Source organism: Anas acuta, chromosome 8 (genome assembly GCF_963932015.1).
Source record: "Anas acuta chromosome 8, bAnaAcu1.1, whole genome shotgun sequence".
In the NCBI taxonomy this organism is placed as follows: Eukaryota; Metazoa; Chordata; class Aves; order Anseriformes; family Anatidae; genus Anas; species Anas acuta.
In genome coordinates this window covers 2,543,475-2,557,661 of record NC_088986.1, presented here as the reverse complement: position 1 = coordinate 2,557,661, position 14,187 = coordinate 2,543,475, and positions in this window count along the sequence as shown.

The window sequence follows — 14,187 nt, the reverse complement described above, 5'->3', positions numbered from 1 at the left end:
AAACTGCTGAGGTCGATGCAGATGTGCTGACAAGAAGCTCTTTATCTCATCTTCTGTACGGCAATGAGGTGTCTCTTCTGACACAGACCTTCTGCTGAATCCACGCTAACAGCTCTGCCAGCAGAGCCGTTTTGGTGCAGGGCATGTTAAAAACCCATGTTGAAGAATCCCGAGAGAACCTGAATAAACCTCGTGCAACCTGTCTGAGGAAGCAATGCTTGTGCTCGGGAGCTGGCCACAAATGGGCAGCAAAGATTGCTCTTACAATGAAAAATAGTGAAAAAAGGGAACCAAGCCACACACCTGGTACCTGGTGTGTGGTAGGGGATAGAGGAGAGGAGCTTTGGTCAGGGGGATCATTAAAAAACCTGGTGCCAAAGGTCAGCCTGAAACGTATCTGGTGTTGGGAGCACTGGGCAGCCCCCGGCTGCCCCCAGAAGTGCCCTGTGCAGGCACTGGGCTCTCTGGGGGGCTCTCTGATTCCTGCTGCTCACAGGCAGCACGGAAGCTCAAGCTGTGTTGTGTCACTTCATGAAATACAAGGAAGGAGACACAGAAATCCAGCAAATGCTGCAGCTTCTGTGTTAACAGAAGAAAATGAAAAAACACTAAATCAAACCTGAGTTGTGTCTGAATGGAAGTTAAACATGGCCCAGCCCGCGTTCATTGCTTACATCCTCAGATGGTGAAAGGTGTATCAAAGGGAACTGTGCAACGCTGGCACCTCCAAGGGGTGAGCGGGGTGCTCCGCTTGGGACTTTGATCTCTGTTGGACAGGATGCCTGGCTGGGGCTGGAGCGTGGCAGTGAAACCCGGAGCCTCCCTCTTGTAAATCCTCACTTCCAGCCTTTCTCTGGGTGGCACCAGCTGCACGTTATCTCCTTGCAGAGTCTCGTGGGTCGCTTCAGGCCAGTTCCGTCTGGGATAGCAGAGAAACATCAGTGGCACAGGACCAAAACCAGCTGCTTCTCACCTCTCCTGGCAGATCTCTGCCCCTTCCCCTGGTCCAGCTCAAAAGGGGTAGTGTGGGACCCCTCATTTTATTCAAGCAAGTCACTTCTGTGAGAGCTCCTTTCCTTTCTAACACATGGACGGGCAAGGAGCGATTTCAGTCCTGTAATTAATTCCCTGAGATGTTTCCTGAGAGCACTTAGTGCTGGGCTGTGAGGAAAATGCCCCATCTCTGCTGCCCTGCAGCACGGGGCCAGCCCCTGTCCCCTTCCTGATCCGCAGAGGAGGTTCCCCACTGTTTGAGCGAGGTGTTGGGGTGCTAATGAAGGGCTCCGTTTTGGCACCACACATCAGGCATCGTTAGCACGGGCGCTGCTGGGACTTGTTGCCAAACGAGTGGGTTTGCCAGCGCCAGCCGGGCGGCCGGGGAAGGGCAGCTGCAGTCAGCAAGGAAGCGTCCAAATTAACGCAGGGAGTCGCCTTGCTTCTGAGAGCATGAAGACCAAGCCTAAATCTGCTTGACAGCTTCTTCTGGAGGGACACACATGGCGTGGAAACATTTGATCTCTCGGCCAGCTAATAACAAGCTTGAAAACAATGTAAATCGGTGATTATAAAGTGCTCTGAGAGACAAAAGAAGGATTCACGTTTACATCATAGAGTTTTAGCCTCTGGTTGTGCTGCCCTCACCCCAGCCTGGTGGGGACAAGGGCCCTGAGACTCCTTACCAATACTGTGGGTGAGGGCCAAGGGCTCAGAGCAGCCACAGTGGAGCTGAGCTGTCTCGGGGCACTGCAGAGTCAGTGCCACCACCCCTGGTGACACCCATGTGGGTTTGTTCCCGCCGTGTCGCTGGGTGGGACGCAGCTCAAGTGCCAGCGAGTTTACTGGGAACACGCAGAAAGTGAGGCAAAAGCGGCCGATTGCCAAGGGTAACTCCTATTGCTCTGACTAAGGGAGACTTCCTCTCTGAGCTACTAGGTTGGGTAATTCATAATTTTCTCAGGAAATTCACTTTTACCCTTGGGCTGGATTACAGTGTACTCCTTCCAAGTCAACGACTATGTGCAGCACCAGAGAAACGTGGTCGGCCCGCCCGGCACCTAATGGGCCGCGTTGGACAAAGACGTGGCAATGGAGGTGTTTGCAGAGACTCAGCCCCTCTGAGCATACAGATATTTGCATGAAAAATTACTCCTGCTCTTTCTTTGCTTCTCTTCAGGCTGACGCTACAGACTCCTGTCCCCAAGGAGCCCAATTAGATCCAGATGTCTCACTATTCATACGTGTTTTAATCTCTACCCCAACTTTACGTAATGCAATATCTGATTTCTGCACGCAGCTCCCACCGCCCAAAAAATGAAAATATATCACAAGGTCTCCCTGACAAAAGCAAGCGGAGAGATTCGAGGAGTGGTAATCATTCAAGGAGTGGCAATCAGCACTACCTCCCCGATTTCTTGTCCCAGCCCCAGGCTGGGCGTTTCAGGGCTGGAGTTGCCCAAGGCCAGGGCAGGCGGCAGCGGTGAGGGCTCCAGGTTTGACTTGCTGGTGGCGTGAGCCCCTGCAGCAAAGGCCAAGCTCCTGTGCTGGAGGCAGAAAAGCTCTGAAGCCCCGTTGTTCTGGAGGATCTGACAGTGCTCCACCCGCACGGTCGGTTTCTCTCTAGATGGCAGTATTGGTAAGGAGTCTCAGGGCACTGTGATAGACCCAGGGTCTTGCTGCACCTCGGCTCTGTGTGATTGCAGCTGAAGTCCAGGAGTTCATTCACCAGCCAAAATCACACCTCCGAGGTCCTTAAGAGAGCACCCGGGCTGCAATGTGTTGTAAACCTGTATTTTAATTCTGTAAAATCAAATTTTCCTCTGTGGCTAAAAGATCAGATATGCTCACATGAAACTTGATTACAGGGAATGAATTAGGTTTTAATTGGGATGAGGCCTCCTAGCGAGGAGCAACAGCCCAGATCTGATACTCAGCAGCACGACCTGGGCTTGTGCAACAGCAGGTGAGCAGAGCCAGTCCGCTCAGATGGATTTGTACAGGGTCTGAAGTTGTTATTAAATATCCACCCTCTCATTTCCAATGGTAGAGGCCCCTCCTGGCCGCCATCCCTCACAACGAAGGCACTGACACACCCGGGGTTGCACACCCACATCTGCACCACATCCCTACAAGTAGACGGGATCAGAGCTTTGGGCTGTGTCTAATACCATGGTGCTGCTTCAAATGACTCTGCACCAACTTAAAATCAATTTATATCCCTTGTCTCCTCCATAAAACCCATTCTGGAAGGACTGTTACAAAGCTTTCATGCTCTGATCCCTTGAGGCGCCTGTTTTGGTGGCACAGGGCAGTATTTAGACGTTCTGCACCTCAGTGCACAGCGCCAATGTGGGGTCATTCCTCCGCTCTTCCAGGCCCTGCAAACCTCCCTGCACCCACGGCAGAAAGAAAGGTGAAGGGAACAGTCAGTTGGAGGGGAATGATTGGGCAAATTGGGCTCCCTGTGTCCAGAGAGTGAGCATGTGAAGCTCTGAACCATCGGACTCCGCATTTCTCCACGGTTCCTCAGAGACCGGGGGGAGCTGGAGGGAAGCGGAGGAGTTTAGGAAGCTCGCAAGCAGAGTGCTTGTGTTGTTTCTGGCACCAAATTACCCGTCATGTGCATCCCTTCACAATGACATTAACCTCCCATGGCAGGGCTCAGAGACCCTCAGAAACACTCCTCTCCACCGTTCCTGCTAAGGATGACCTGGTCAGCAGACCTGGCGGCAGCAAAGCTCGGGCTGCAGGCCGCAGCCACGAGCAAGGCGGAGCAGGATCCAGCCAGGCAGAATTAACCTGACAAATGGAGGCTAAATCTCTCCAGACAGCTGCTGCTGAAAGGACAAACAGCTTTACAGCTTTACCCCCACACGGCGCTCGGCCTAGCGAGGTGCATGGGGCCGGCCTGCAACATGGCTGCAGCTCTTCCCTGGGTGGGTGAGTGAAGCGGGGTTTGTGCCCCAGCTTTGCCTTCCCTTTGGGGCCATTGGTGAGCCTTACACAGAAAGAGGCTTTCCTGAGGTTTGGGATCACAGACAAGCACGTCTGTAAGCGTTTTCCTGCTCTGATTGCTGATGCTCTTTCCTCCCTGAACTGAGTGTATTGCCCAAGTCTCGTTTTGGCTGTTAATGCTACACATCACCCCTCAAAGAGGGGAAAGGGAAAGTTTCCTGTGCCTTCTTCTGACTATGCAAAACTGCATGAAACAGGAGACTGAGACTACGAATCTACCCTGTCCCAGTGCAGCCCAAAGATAAAAGCGTTAAAATGCTCTGTAATTACCGTCAACCTCAAAGAAGAAATTTTATGATGGCAGTAATCAGGTAATCAGATGCTCAGCTCTAACAACCCATGGCACAAAATGAAAGAACACAATTTTTAAACAATGCTTTTTTTTTTTTTTTTTTTTTTTTTTTAATTTGGCTCGGCAACAATTTGAAGGTATTTATCCATTTGTAAGAAATTTGAACTCTCACAATGTGAGAGTCTGACCTCTTGGATGACAGAGAAATGATAGATATTTAAATGATGGCCTTGTCTAGTGCCAGATGCCTCCATCTTTTAGCACGAAGCGCAGCCTTTTACAAGGAACCAAAGCAAAATGAAAGCATCACTTATATGCAGCTTAGGCTCAAGAAATGAATTGGGGTGTAAGTGTTATTCTAAACAACAATTTGACAATCTCTTTAACAAGCAGAGTTTATTAGAGTGCTAAAATGGCTACTGTCCCCTTAGGCCCTGATCTGCTTTTTCAAGAGTACCAATTTTTACACCTGGAAACCCATTGCCTTGCTTCAATTTGGGATAGACACAGAATTAGCAAAGACATTAAGTGCTGGCAGTGTTACTTTGCCGCAGCATGGCACAGCGAGAGGCCCCGGTGAGAGCTCTGAAGGCCGCTCGAGGAGCTCAGCTCAGCCCTTCCCAGGCACCAGGAACCCACATGGGACTGCTCACCCACAGCAGACCCCTCAGAAACCAAGTGCTGTGGGCTCTCAGGTCCATGGAGCTACTTGGATTGTAGTGGCCTGTTGAGAAGGAAGTTGTGAGGTTCTTGTGCTTCCCCCCATCTTCTGCTGTTCCCCTGGGGGTGGTGGGGCTGCTCAGGGCCCCCAGCCCAGCCCCGCTCTCTCCCTCTTCTCCTAGCAGTATGGCAGAGCTCACAGAAATCTGCTTCATCCTGTCCCTGGTCACAGTTATTCATCATCAAGCCTCCTTTCCATGATCCCTAACACAGTAGGAGCCCTCCAAACTCAGGAGTTTTGTGCTTACACCGACAAAAGGGTATGCCATAACTCCTTAGGCCCAGACCAACGAGCAGCCACGCTCAGTCAGCTGCAGAAGGAGCTGCTGGAAGGCTATTTTTTTTTTCCATTGCTGTTTACTCAATTTTCTGCTTATTTCCCTAAGGGAAAAGTTGTGGTGTGACCACAGCCTCTGCCTGTTCTGCCCCTTGGCCGGTTGTGGGTGAGCAGCACCAGCAGCTCAGCACCGGCTGCAGCAGGAGCACGGGGTGAGGATGGAGAGGGCAGAGACCAGGGCTGCCCGAGGAGGTTGAAACTTGGTGTTGGAGTCATGATGGGTGCTGGAAACACCATGGGAGGCCTCTGAGGTGCGAGTATAAAGGATGAGGGGCACAAAACTGCAGGGTGTCACTTGTGCTGTTTGCAGCTTGTTTAAAAATTTACAATTTATTCTTTCACTTTGTGATGCTGCAGGCACGTGCCTGCTTTGGTCTGAGAAAATCGGGGAGGCATTTTTAAGCTGAGCCTTCTGTATTTTCAGGAGAAACTTCCTGATTGTCATACTTCTTATTTTGATTGAGAGGAATGTTTAATGTCAATTGAAGCTGTTTATTTTCTGCTTTATTACAAAGCAAAACTGCGACATGTACAGCGCTGTTCATTAGTGTCCAGCTCACAGTAACAGGTGGGACAGTAGAGCTTCGGGCACCATTTCAAGCTTTGACTGTTGATAACAGTTATGTCAGTACTGGCGATGTAGAACGTTTTATTTTTCTGCTTTCACTAAAAAAAAAAAAGAAAAAGAGATGGATTAGATCCATGCAAATTAAAAAGTAGCAGAAACTAAAGTAGACATTAGTGGTTTCAAATGCTCAGGCTGTACTGGTAAGCTCTCTGTCACAGAGGGAATCAAAGTCATTTTTAAGCAGCTATTCTGTGTTCTACTTTGAACTGATTATTGTAAATGTCTTATAAAAAGCAGCTGAGCTGCATTTTTCAATTTTATATACAGGCCTTGAAAGCCCACTAAGTAGCTGAATGCCCCTGTGCGTGTATGTTAAACTTGTTGTGCGGCAGAAAGAAGGTACAGAATATACCTCAGCTCATGTATAAATAATATGCAACTAATTTTTTGTGCCATTACTGAGACCAAGTGGGTTGATGCTGAACAGCGTATAACTGCTGGGTATTTTATAGGGATTGCTTTTCAGATGCAGAGAAGTGCTGCAGATTCCTCCCATTATGCACTAATTCCTGCAAAATTAAGCGCGATGGTTTGGTAGCTCAGTGCTTGCATACTGGCTCTTTTTTCCACTTTAACTTCTGGACTTTCTTTTCCTATTTTTTTTTTTCCCTTCTTTGCATCCAGCTTTTCTCTTCTTCATTCTCCTTCACTGTTATACAACTTTCCATCTTGTAGTACAGGAACACAGAATTCAAGAGCAGTATTTACCTCCACCACCTGCCACCCTTCCACTTTCTGTGCTTTCAGCATTGACCAAAATTCCCTTCACACAACTCCAGCTCAGATGTTTATGTAGTTACTGTACTAGTAGGAGAGTGTGCAGAAGAGGCTGACCAGACATCCAGGTTTTATAATGTCCCCTGAAAGCGCTCCCCTGGCTGATGGGGCTGCCGCGGCTCCTTCTGGGCTGGCTGCAAGTGAAAGAGGTGCCTGAGAGTTTTGGCCATATAGCCTGAGCTGTGTAGGTCTGTCCTCCTAAGAGATGTTGTAATGTGTACGGGTATGTTAAAGCAAAGAACATGTTCCATAGCAACTGCAGTGTTTGTAGTAGCAATAGCATCTGGGAATGCCTCGGCCCCGCACCTCATGGCACTGCGGTGACTGTGCTGACCTGCCGCAAGGAAAATTGGAGTAATGAAGCACTGACTGGAAAAAAATACACGCCAAGCCAAATGTTCACAACTGGTATAAGCAACTTATAAACGAATCCCACTGAGGGTCAATGGGAAAGAGGTTTGTCAGGCAGCGCAAGCTTGAGTGGGATGGATTAAACCATGCCTTGTCCTGCTGCATGGAGGCTTCACGACCACGACCTGGTGTGCTCACTGCTGGGAGCAGCTCGGTACTTGCCCAGCTCTGAAAATGGGCAAAAGCTTATGACGGAGGCACTTGGGCACTGCCAGAAACCAGGAATATTTAACCCCGAAGTAGAAACAAGGATGTTTCTTTGTGCTACATATAAGGTTTTGCTCCCTGGCTTCAGCTCTCCTGCCAGCTGCATGGGTCAGTGATACTTGGTACCAATGCGAAGCTCAAAGATCTTAAAAGTTAATCTTGTCATGGGACTTAACTCCCTCAAAACAGCAGTTAAAAATACAAAATATCCTTCAAGAACAAGTTTTGTTTATTTTGACCCTCTTTCATCTTTTTCCCATTAATAAGGAGTAGCAGTAGTTTAAATCTGAGTCAAGTGAGACATCGAGTAGTGGCCAAACACAGAAGGCAGCAGTGGGATGCCAAGAGCAGAACGGAGGCGTCAGTGGTAGGAAAAGAGGGTGGGATGGGAAGGCATGGGCTGTCATCTCAGAATTTTGTTAACAATATGAGATTTTGCAAAGGGTTATTTGATGGAGTTTGTGGAAAATATCTTTATTTTATATATATATAAAACTCTGGATTTTAGATTTCATTTACTCCACAGAAACTAACAGAAATATAATGAATGTTTTATTCAACATCTTCTAACATAAATAATACACTAGAATCATAACAAAATATTAAGTATTCAGTTACTTCCCAGAGTCCCATCGCTTTTATTCCATGTACTGTGAAAAGTATGAGCCCCGAAGCAGTTTGGGAGGTAAAGGTTAAATTATGGCTCTGTATTCAGCATTTAAAAACTCAAACAAACTCTCAAGCTCTGCAGTCCCTTTTACACAAAGAGCTTGTCAGCACGTGTTGCTGAGATCGGTGGGAGATCTGCACTGGCAACCCAGAGGAGACAAGCAGAAATGGCATGGGCTGAAAAGGATAAAGAAGAAGAGAATTAATCGTGGTCTATAAAACCAATATAACTCGTATTTGTTCCTTTGCATCGCAGTACCACCCCAAAACAGAGGCCAACTGTTAACAGAGGCAAAGCCAACTTCATCTTTTGCAGGCTGACAAATGGTCATGTAAGTTACCAAATAACCCTAGACCTCAGGATTAAACTTCTCCAATTGTTTTCACATGATGCAACTTTAAATCTCTCTTTTGAACAGTATTAAATTTCCTTTCATTCCCATAAACTTCAGAAAAAGTTGACTGCTCTCACATTTCAGACTTGACCCAGCTAACTTGCACTTTTCCCCTCTGCTAGTCTGGAGAACAGAATAATGAAATTCAGACAACAGTGACCAAATGTTGCTCCATAGAACTTGCCTTTTACAAAACAGATGAATACTCCTGGGCTCCAAAACACTGCAGGGAACAAAACTTTCAAACCTTATGGAAATAAAATGGTAAGCCTATGCAGTGACTTCATCTCCTTTATCAGATCAGAGACATTTTCACTGGAATTGAAATGGATTTAAAAAACAAAAAAAAGCAAAAAACCTCTAAGTAGAGAAAAAGAATTAAAAAATCCCACTGAAGCCATTATTGAAATGGTGCTTTATTTCAAAAAACACACCCACATGAGTGAAAGCTAAATTTCAGAGAGGAGAAAAGCTGCATCATCCCCATAATTTACAGACTTTGTGTTACAGATAGAGTTGTGCTATTATAAGAGCCAGGAAAATAAATATTTTAGCTTTCATTTTTTTTGCGATTAAAAAAAGATAAGCAAATACACTGTGTATTCTGATCCTGACAAAGGGCTGTAGAAAATGACCACAGATATGTGGCTGCTGCAAGGGCTGGAATTTCTCCCTCGAGGTGCAGAGCACTCTCGGATCTCATGGAAATCCGAACAAGTCAGTCCACCCAGCATCTTGCCAGATGAGGCCCTGTATTTATATAACAAGAAATACCCACTGTGCTGCAGATTTGCTGCTGGTGTGAGTGGAATTGCATTCACTTAAGCCCGTTGCAAATTTAGCCACTAGAGTCAAAATAAAAGGAGCCAAAATATATAAATCCAGCAGACAAAGTTTATGGGGGAACTAAACCAAACATTCAACATCAAGATTTAGTGCAGCCAAATTGTTATAACTAAACGGGGTACCTTACATCATTTTGTGTCCTAGGGGCATAGTCTCCATTTTAGTGGCGTGCTAAACTCACGCTGATATCAATAAAAGTTTTACATGCAAAATGAGTGGAAAATACGAGATGTTAGATAGTACGATACAAGTCTATAAACCTGATACCTAAAACCTGTTATCATGGTTTTGGCAACCCCCCACTAACTTCCATGCAAATTCCACTGATGGATCTCTCGTTGAGTTTGTCTTAATTGAAAGTCTTAAAGGTGAATTGAAATGCTGTTGGAATAAAAACCTGTTTAAGATGCCAAATCCCTAACAAAATCCCTGTGTAGACTTACAAGTAAATAACTTGTAAAGGCAAATGTACAGGCCTTCTCATTAACCTGTCAAACCGTGAATTCTGGAATCTATTTTTCTCCTGCAAAATTTGTGACATTCTTCTTCCTCTAATGACTGAAGTGTTTTACTGCCTTGCAGGCCTGGCAACAAAGATGATACTGTTTAGGAAGGCGGTGAAATCTCCCTTGTTCATGCTGATGAACTGCGGGACCACGTAATGATGAATTTATGCTGAGAACTGGGAGGTAAAGACCAGATGCCACGGCCCTTTCCTGGCAGGACTGCTTACTGCACGTTGGGCTGGGGCTACCTGCAAAGTTGTCTAATACGGTGTGAAGTCCTGGATCGAGGCAGCAGAGTGTAACAGTAGTTCAGTTTTCCAAACTATTGCTTTAATGACCTCCTCCCTGAATTAGATTTTCAAGGGTTGGGTTAAGTGATCCCTGTTGCAAAAAGCAAACAAACTCTATAAGAGAAATTGTGGCCCCTTTGAAGTTAACAAGGAGTTTCACCTGAAATTACCTGAAATATTTTGCAGAGTACAACCCCGTCACGCCTGAACCAAGCTGTAAATTCATTACCTTCTTTTCAAGACTCATTTCTGGGGATAATGAGTAAGTCAGAGATAAAACAATTGTAACTCTTTCCTCCCGAAAGATCACTACAAAGCCCAGCATCTGAAATGTAAATCACCAGCCTGTGTGAGTATTTGGAAGCGTCGCTGTAGCACGCTTCTCCTGTTGCCTGTCCTGCTCTGTACCTTGTCTGGTTGTTAAATTAAAGCTTTGAAAGTGCCCAGCACAATGGATACAGCACCTAATGAAATGCTGATGTGCCAGCACACAGTTATGAAAATTAAATAAAAACAACAACAAAAATAATGCATAATAAGCGTGCCGATATTTGCGTATGTTATTAAGTAGTTGTTAGAGTTTGTGTCCCATTCTATCACCCTCATTTTTCCAGAAGGGTAACATTACATGTTATGGAGCTATGTAATTCAAGGATATAAAGAACAGAGTCCTTCTGCTATATATATAAAATTCCAGTGTAGTACACATATGAAAGGGAAAGAATTGTGGTCTATTTCAAGGCTTTTCCTTTTATCTTTTCCATAGCCTCCTGCCAATTTTCAAAGTACTCCCAGATCACAGAACTGAAGTAGATTATCTGAACAAGATCGTACTGAACCTCCTGATACTCCCTGCTATCATTCCCTAGGGCTACAACCTGTCCTCTGACCCCTGACAGTGCTCTCTCCCGCTGTTCCCTACAGCTACCCATGCCTTTGCTTTCCTCTCACGGCAAAGGTTTCAGGCTGAGAAGGGGACAGAGCTGTTGCACGGACTGGCACGAACACCCCCACTCACTGGCATAACCTGTCAGCCTCAAAATAACCCGAGGCCCCAGAGGGGCTGCGTATCCCACCTCCTACGGACACCCCGGAGCTACTCCATGGTCTCTGCAGCTGACCTGCCGGGCTCGGGCAGTGCAAGGCATGCCAGGAAACGTCCTGACAAGGACCAGTGCTGGGTTTATCTCTTAACTGAGACAACACATCAAGAGCAATCCATTACCTCCTTGCTCTTGGTGTCTTTTCTTACCCCTGCTGCAAACACAATTACTGAAAGCAGGCTTAATTGCTTAATAGCGTTCTGCCATGATCACCAGGTTTATCAACTATTTTCGCATGTAATTATGAACAAAAGGACAAGCTTTTGCTACGTGACCATATAAAGCAATACTTTTTATTTGCATGTTGGCCAATATATATATTTCTTAAACTGTCTGTATCAGGCTTTTTACAAGGCATCTGAAATGCTGGAAAAAGTGGCATAGCAAGAGATATGTCTTTCTTGTACATGCCCATTCTGTAGACAGTAATTAATTTTCTTTTGTTTCTCTTTCTGTTTTTCTTTCCTTTTTTTTTTTTTTTTTTTTTTTTTGAGAATTAATAAAATTTACATTCACTCTTCTATTCAGTTTAAAGAAATGTGTCATTATTTGTTCTGCATTTGCTCCTGAAAACACAGCTAGAAAATGAAGGATACATTGAGACAACGTCATCACGTGTAAGACAGAATTCCTACCCCAAAGAATTGTTAGTGTAAGCCAAGATATATGTAAATCTCTACTCTTCAAAAACTATCACCAGTTGTTGTTTCCTACATTGTGTCAACATTTAAAAATCAACAGTGAAATCAGATTTAAATGCAGACTTTCCATGGGTGCACAGATTCTAGGAATACATGTGAGGGCCTAGCCCTATCTTCAGCTTCCACTCCGGAAGCCTTACCATGGTCTAATTCTAGTTGAATTTCAAATGGGCAAAGGGTGGTTGTTATAGCCTTGGTAGCTGAAATGAAAAAGATCTGGAATAGATTAATAGGAGTGTTAGTGAGAGATGGAAAGGAAAACAAGAGCTCTCTTTTAATGTGACATGATACTTAAGAACACACATTGTCAGTAAGTACAAATGTGCAATGTTTCTCTTCTACTTTGCTGTACTTCTAACACTGTTCTCTTACAATATTTTGCTTATCATCCTCTTGTTAGGTTTATTGTACTTACAAATCATTCCCAGACAGTCTGCTTCTTAGATATCTTTTCATTAAAAAAAAAAAAAAAAAAAAGAATAAAAAAAAATTGCATGTAATACATTTTCCCTGCGGGAACTAATTCCAGAAAGATATTGACTACAAGCCTTTTGTTGTTTTAAAATATGTAGACATGCATCAAACAATTGTTTCTTCTCCCCAGAGCTACCTTCTGAAGTTTTATCTGAGCATCGTATCTCCCAAGCATTCTGCAAACCACGTAGGAGAAACTGTCTCTAGTTTGTCCGCCCAGCCCAGTGCTTATCGTTAACTTGGCTACTTTTTGCCATCAGATCCTTATGAATACTCTGTGTTATTCATTTTGTAGTGTTTAGGATCGTGTCCACCCTAGTTCCTTTGTTTAATATATTTTTAGTTCTTCCACTGTGGTATGACAGACTGCAGTTTGTTAAAGCAAAAGTTGGGGGAATATTTGTATTGATTTCAAAATGCTGCAGATTAAGAGCAGATGTACGATGTATTCCCAAAACGTATGTTTTAGCTTTCGTTTATGTGCTGCACTGAACAGTCTTCAAGCCAGGAAGTGATTTATATTTGCTAATTGCATGCACTTTGGTAGATTTGCAGCTAAAAATAAGTGGTTTGTTTTTTAATTATAAATGATTTATCCTTTCACACTGTGTGTATCTAACATTTAGAAGCTAACCAAAGACTCGGGGAATTTACATTTAGTTTCCTGATCTGCCACAGACATCTTTTGTATTCATAGGCACACTCAGTGGGTTATCCCTGGGCCCAACTCGTAGGTGTCTGGACCTCACAGCCATCTTGCTTCATTAAACAACAAACAAGGAGAGTAAGAAACAATCCTGTGTAACAGCTAAATGAATCTAACAGCAGGTTGCTGCCAAAAGCAGCGGTTCCACCCCTGAACGAGGGTCCCACTCGCCTTTGCTGGACCTAACACCCCTGCAGCTGTGGGGGCAGTGACCCAGCTGGCTGATCTGGAGGAACTTTGCTCTTTTTCGTCTCATCAGAGGGTGTTTTCCATGCGACCAGTGGCTGAATGGACTTGTCATGATGAACATATGAGAAGCAAAAGAGATTTTTATGGTGGGCAGCTTGCTGTTAGATCAGCTTAGAAGTAACTTGAAATGTCACCCTAGAGGGCCAGTGCAAGCGAGTCTGGGCTGGTGTTGCAGAAATCCTATCCCAGCTGTACGGGCTGACCTTCTCACTGGCATTAACTCTAATATTCCTGTAACTATAAGTGTCCCTGAGAGCACTCATAGGTCTTAAGGGTCCTGAGGCCTCTACCCACACCCCCATTGCCCACGGACTCTGTTTAAGCCCAGCTCTGAGCCCCCAGTCCCTATTTGAGCTATGCTGTAGGTGTACCTGTCTGTGATGTTACCTCAGCTGTGCCTGGTCATGTATCCTGTGGGTTTCTGGACTGACTTCCCTGCTTGATCTGGGACCTCTCTTATTGCTATGGGCCTGTCTGACCTGATGACTATCACCGGACCTGACCAGACAAAAAGGTGGCTCAAGGATTTAAAATGGGAGAAACATCTTTATTCTGAAGAGATAGCTGTCAGCTTAGCTCTTGAACCACCTCAGCTCCTGGCTCTTTGTTTCAGAAAGCACGTACAGGACTAGGAAGACCACATAGCTGCCTAGGGAAGCTGACAGTGTGGGTCTTGAAACTCTGTTAGCATCTGACAAGAAATGTAAGATTCATTTGGCAGAAAATGAACCTGGGAGGTTTGGGGGGAATGCAGGAAGCAAGGAGGAAACTCCTTTAATCTTGTCTTTCGGTCCATTCCGCAAATGAACTTCGTATTAAGCAGTTACTGACTTTTGAAATCCTAAACCTAATGTAAGCATCCTAG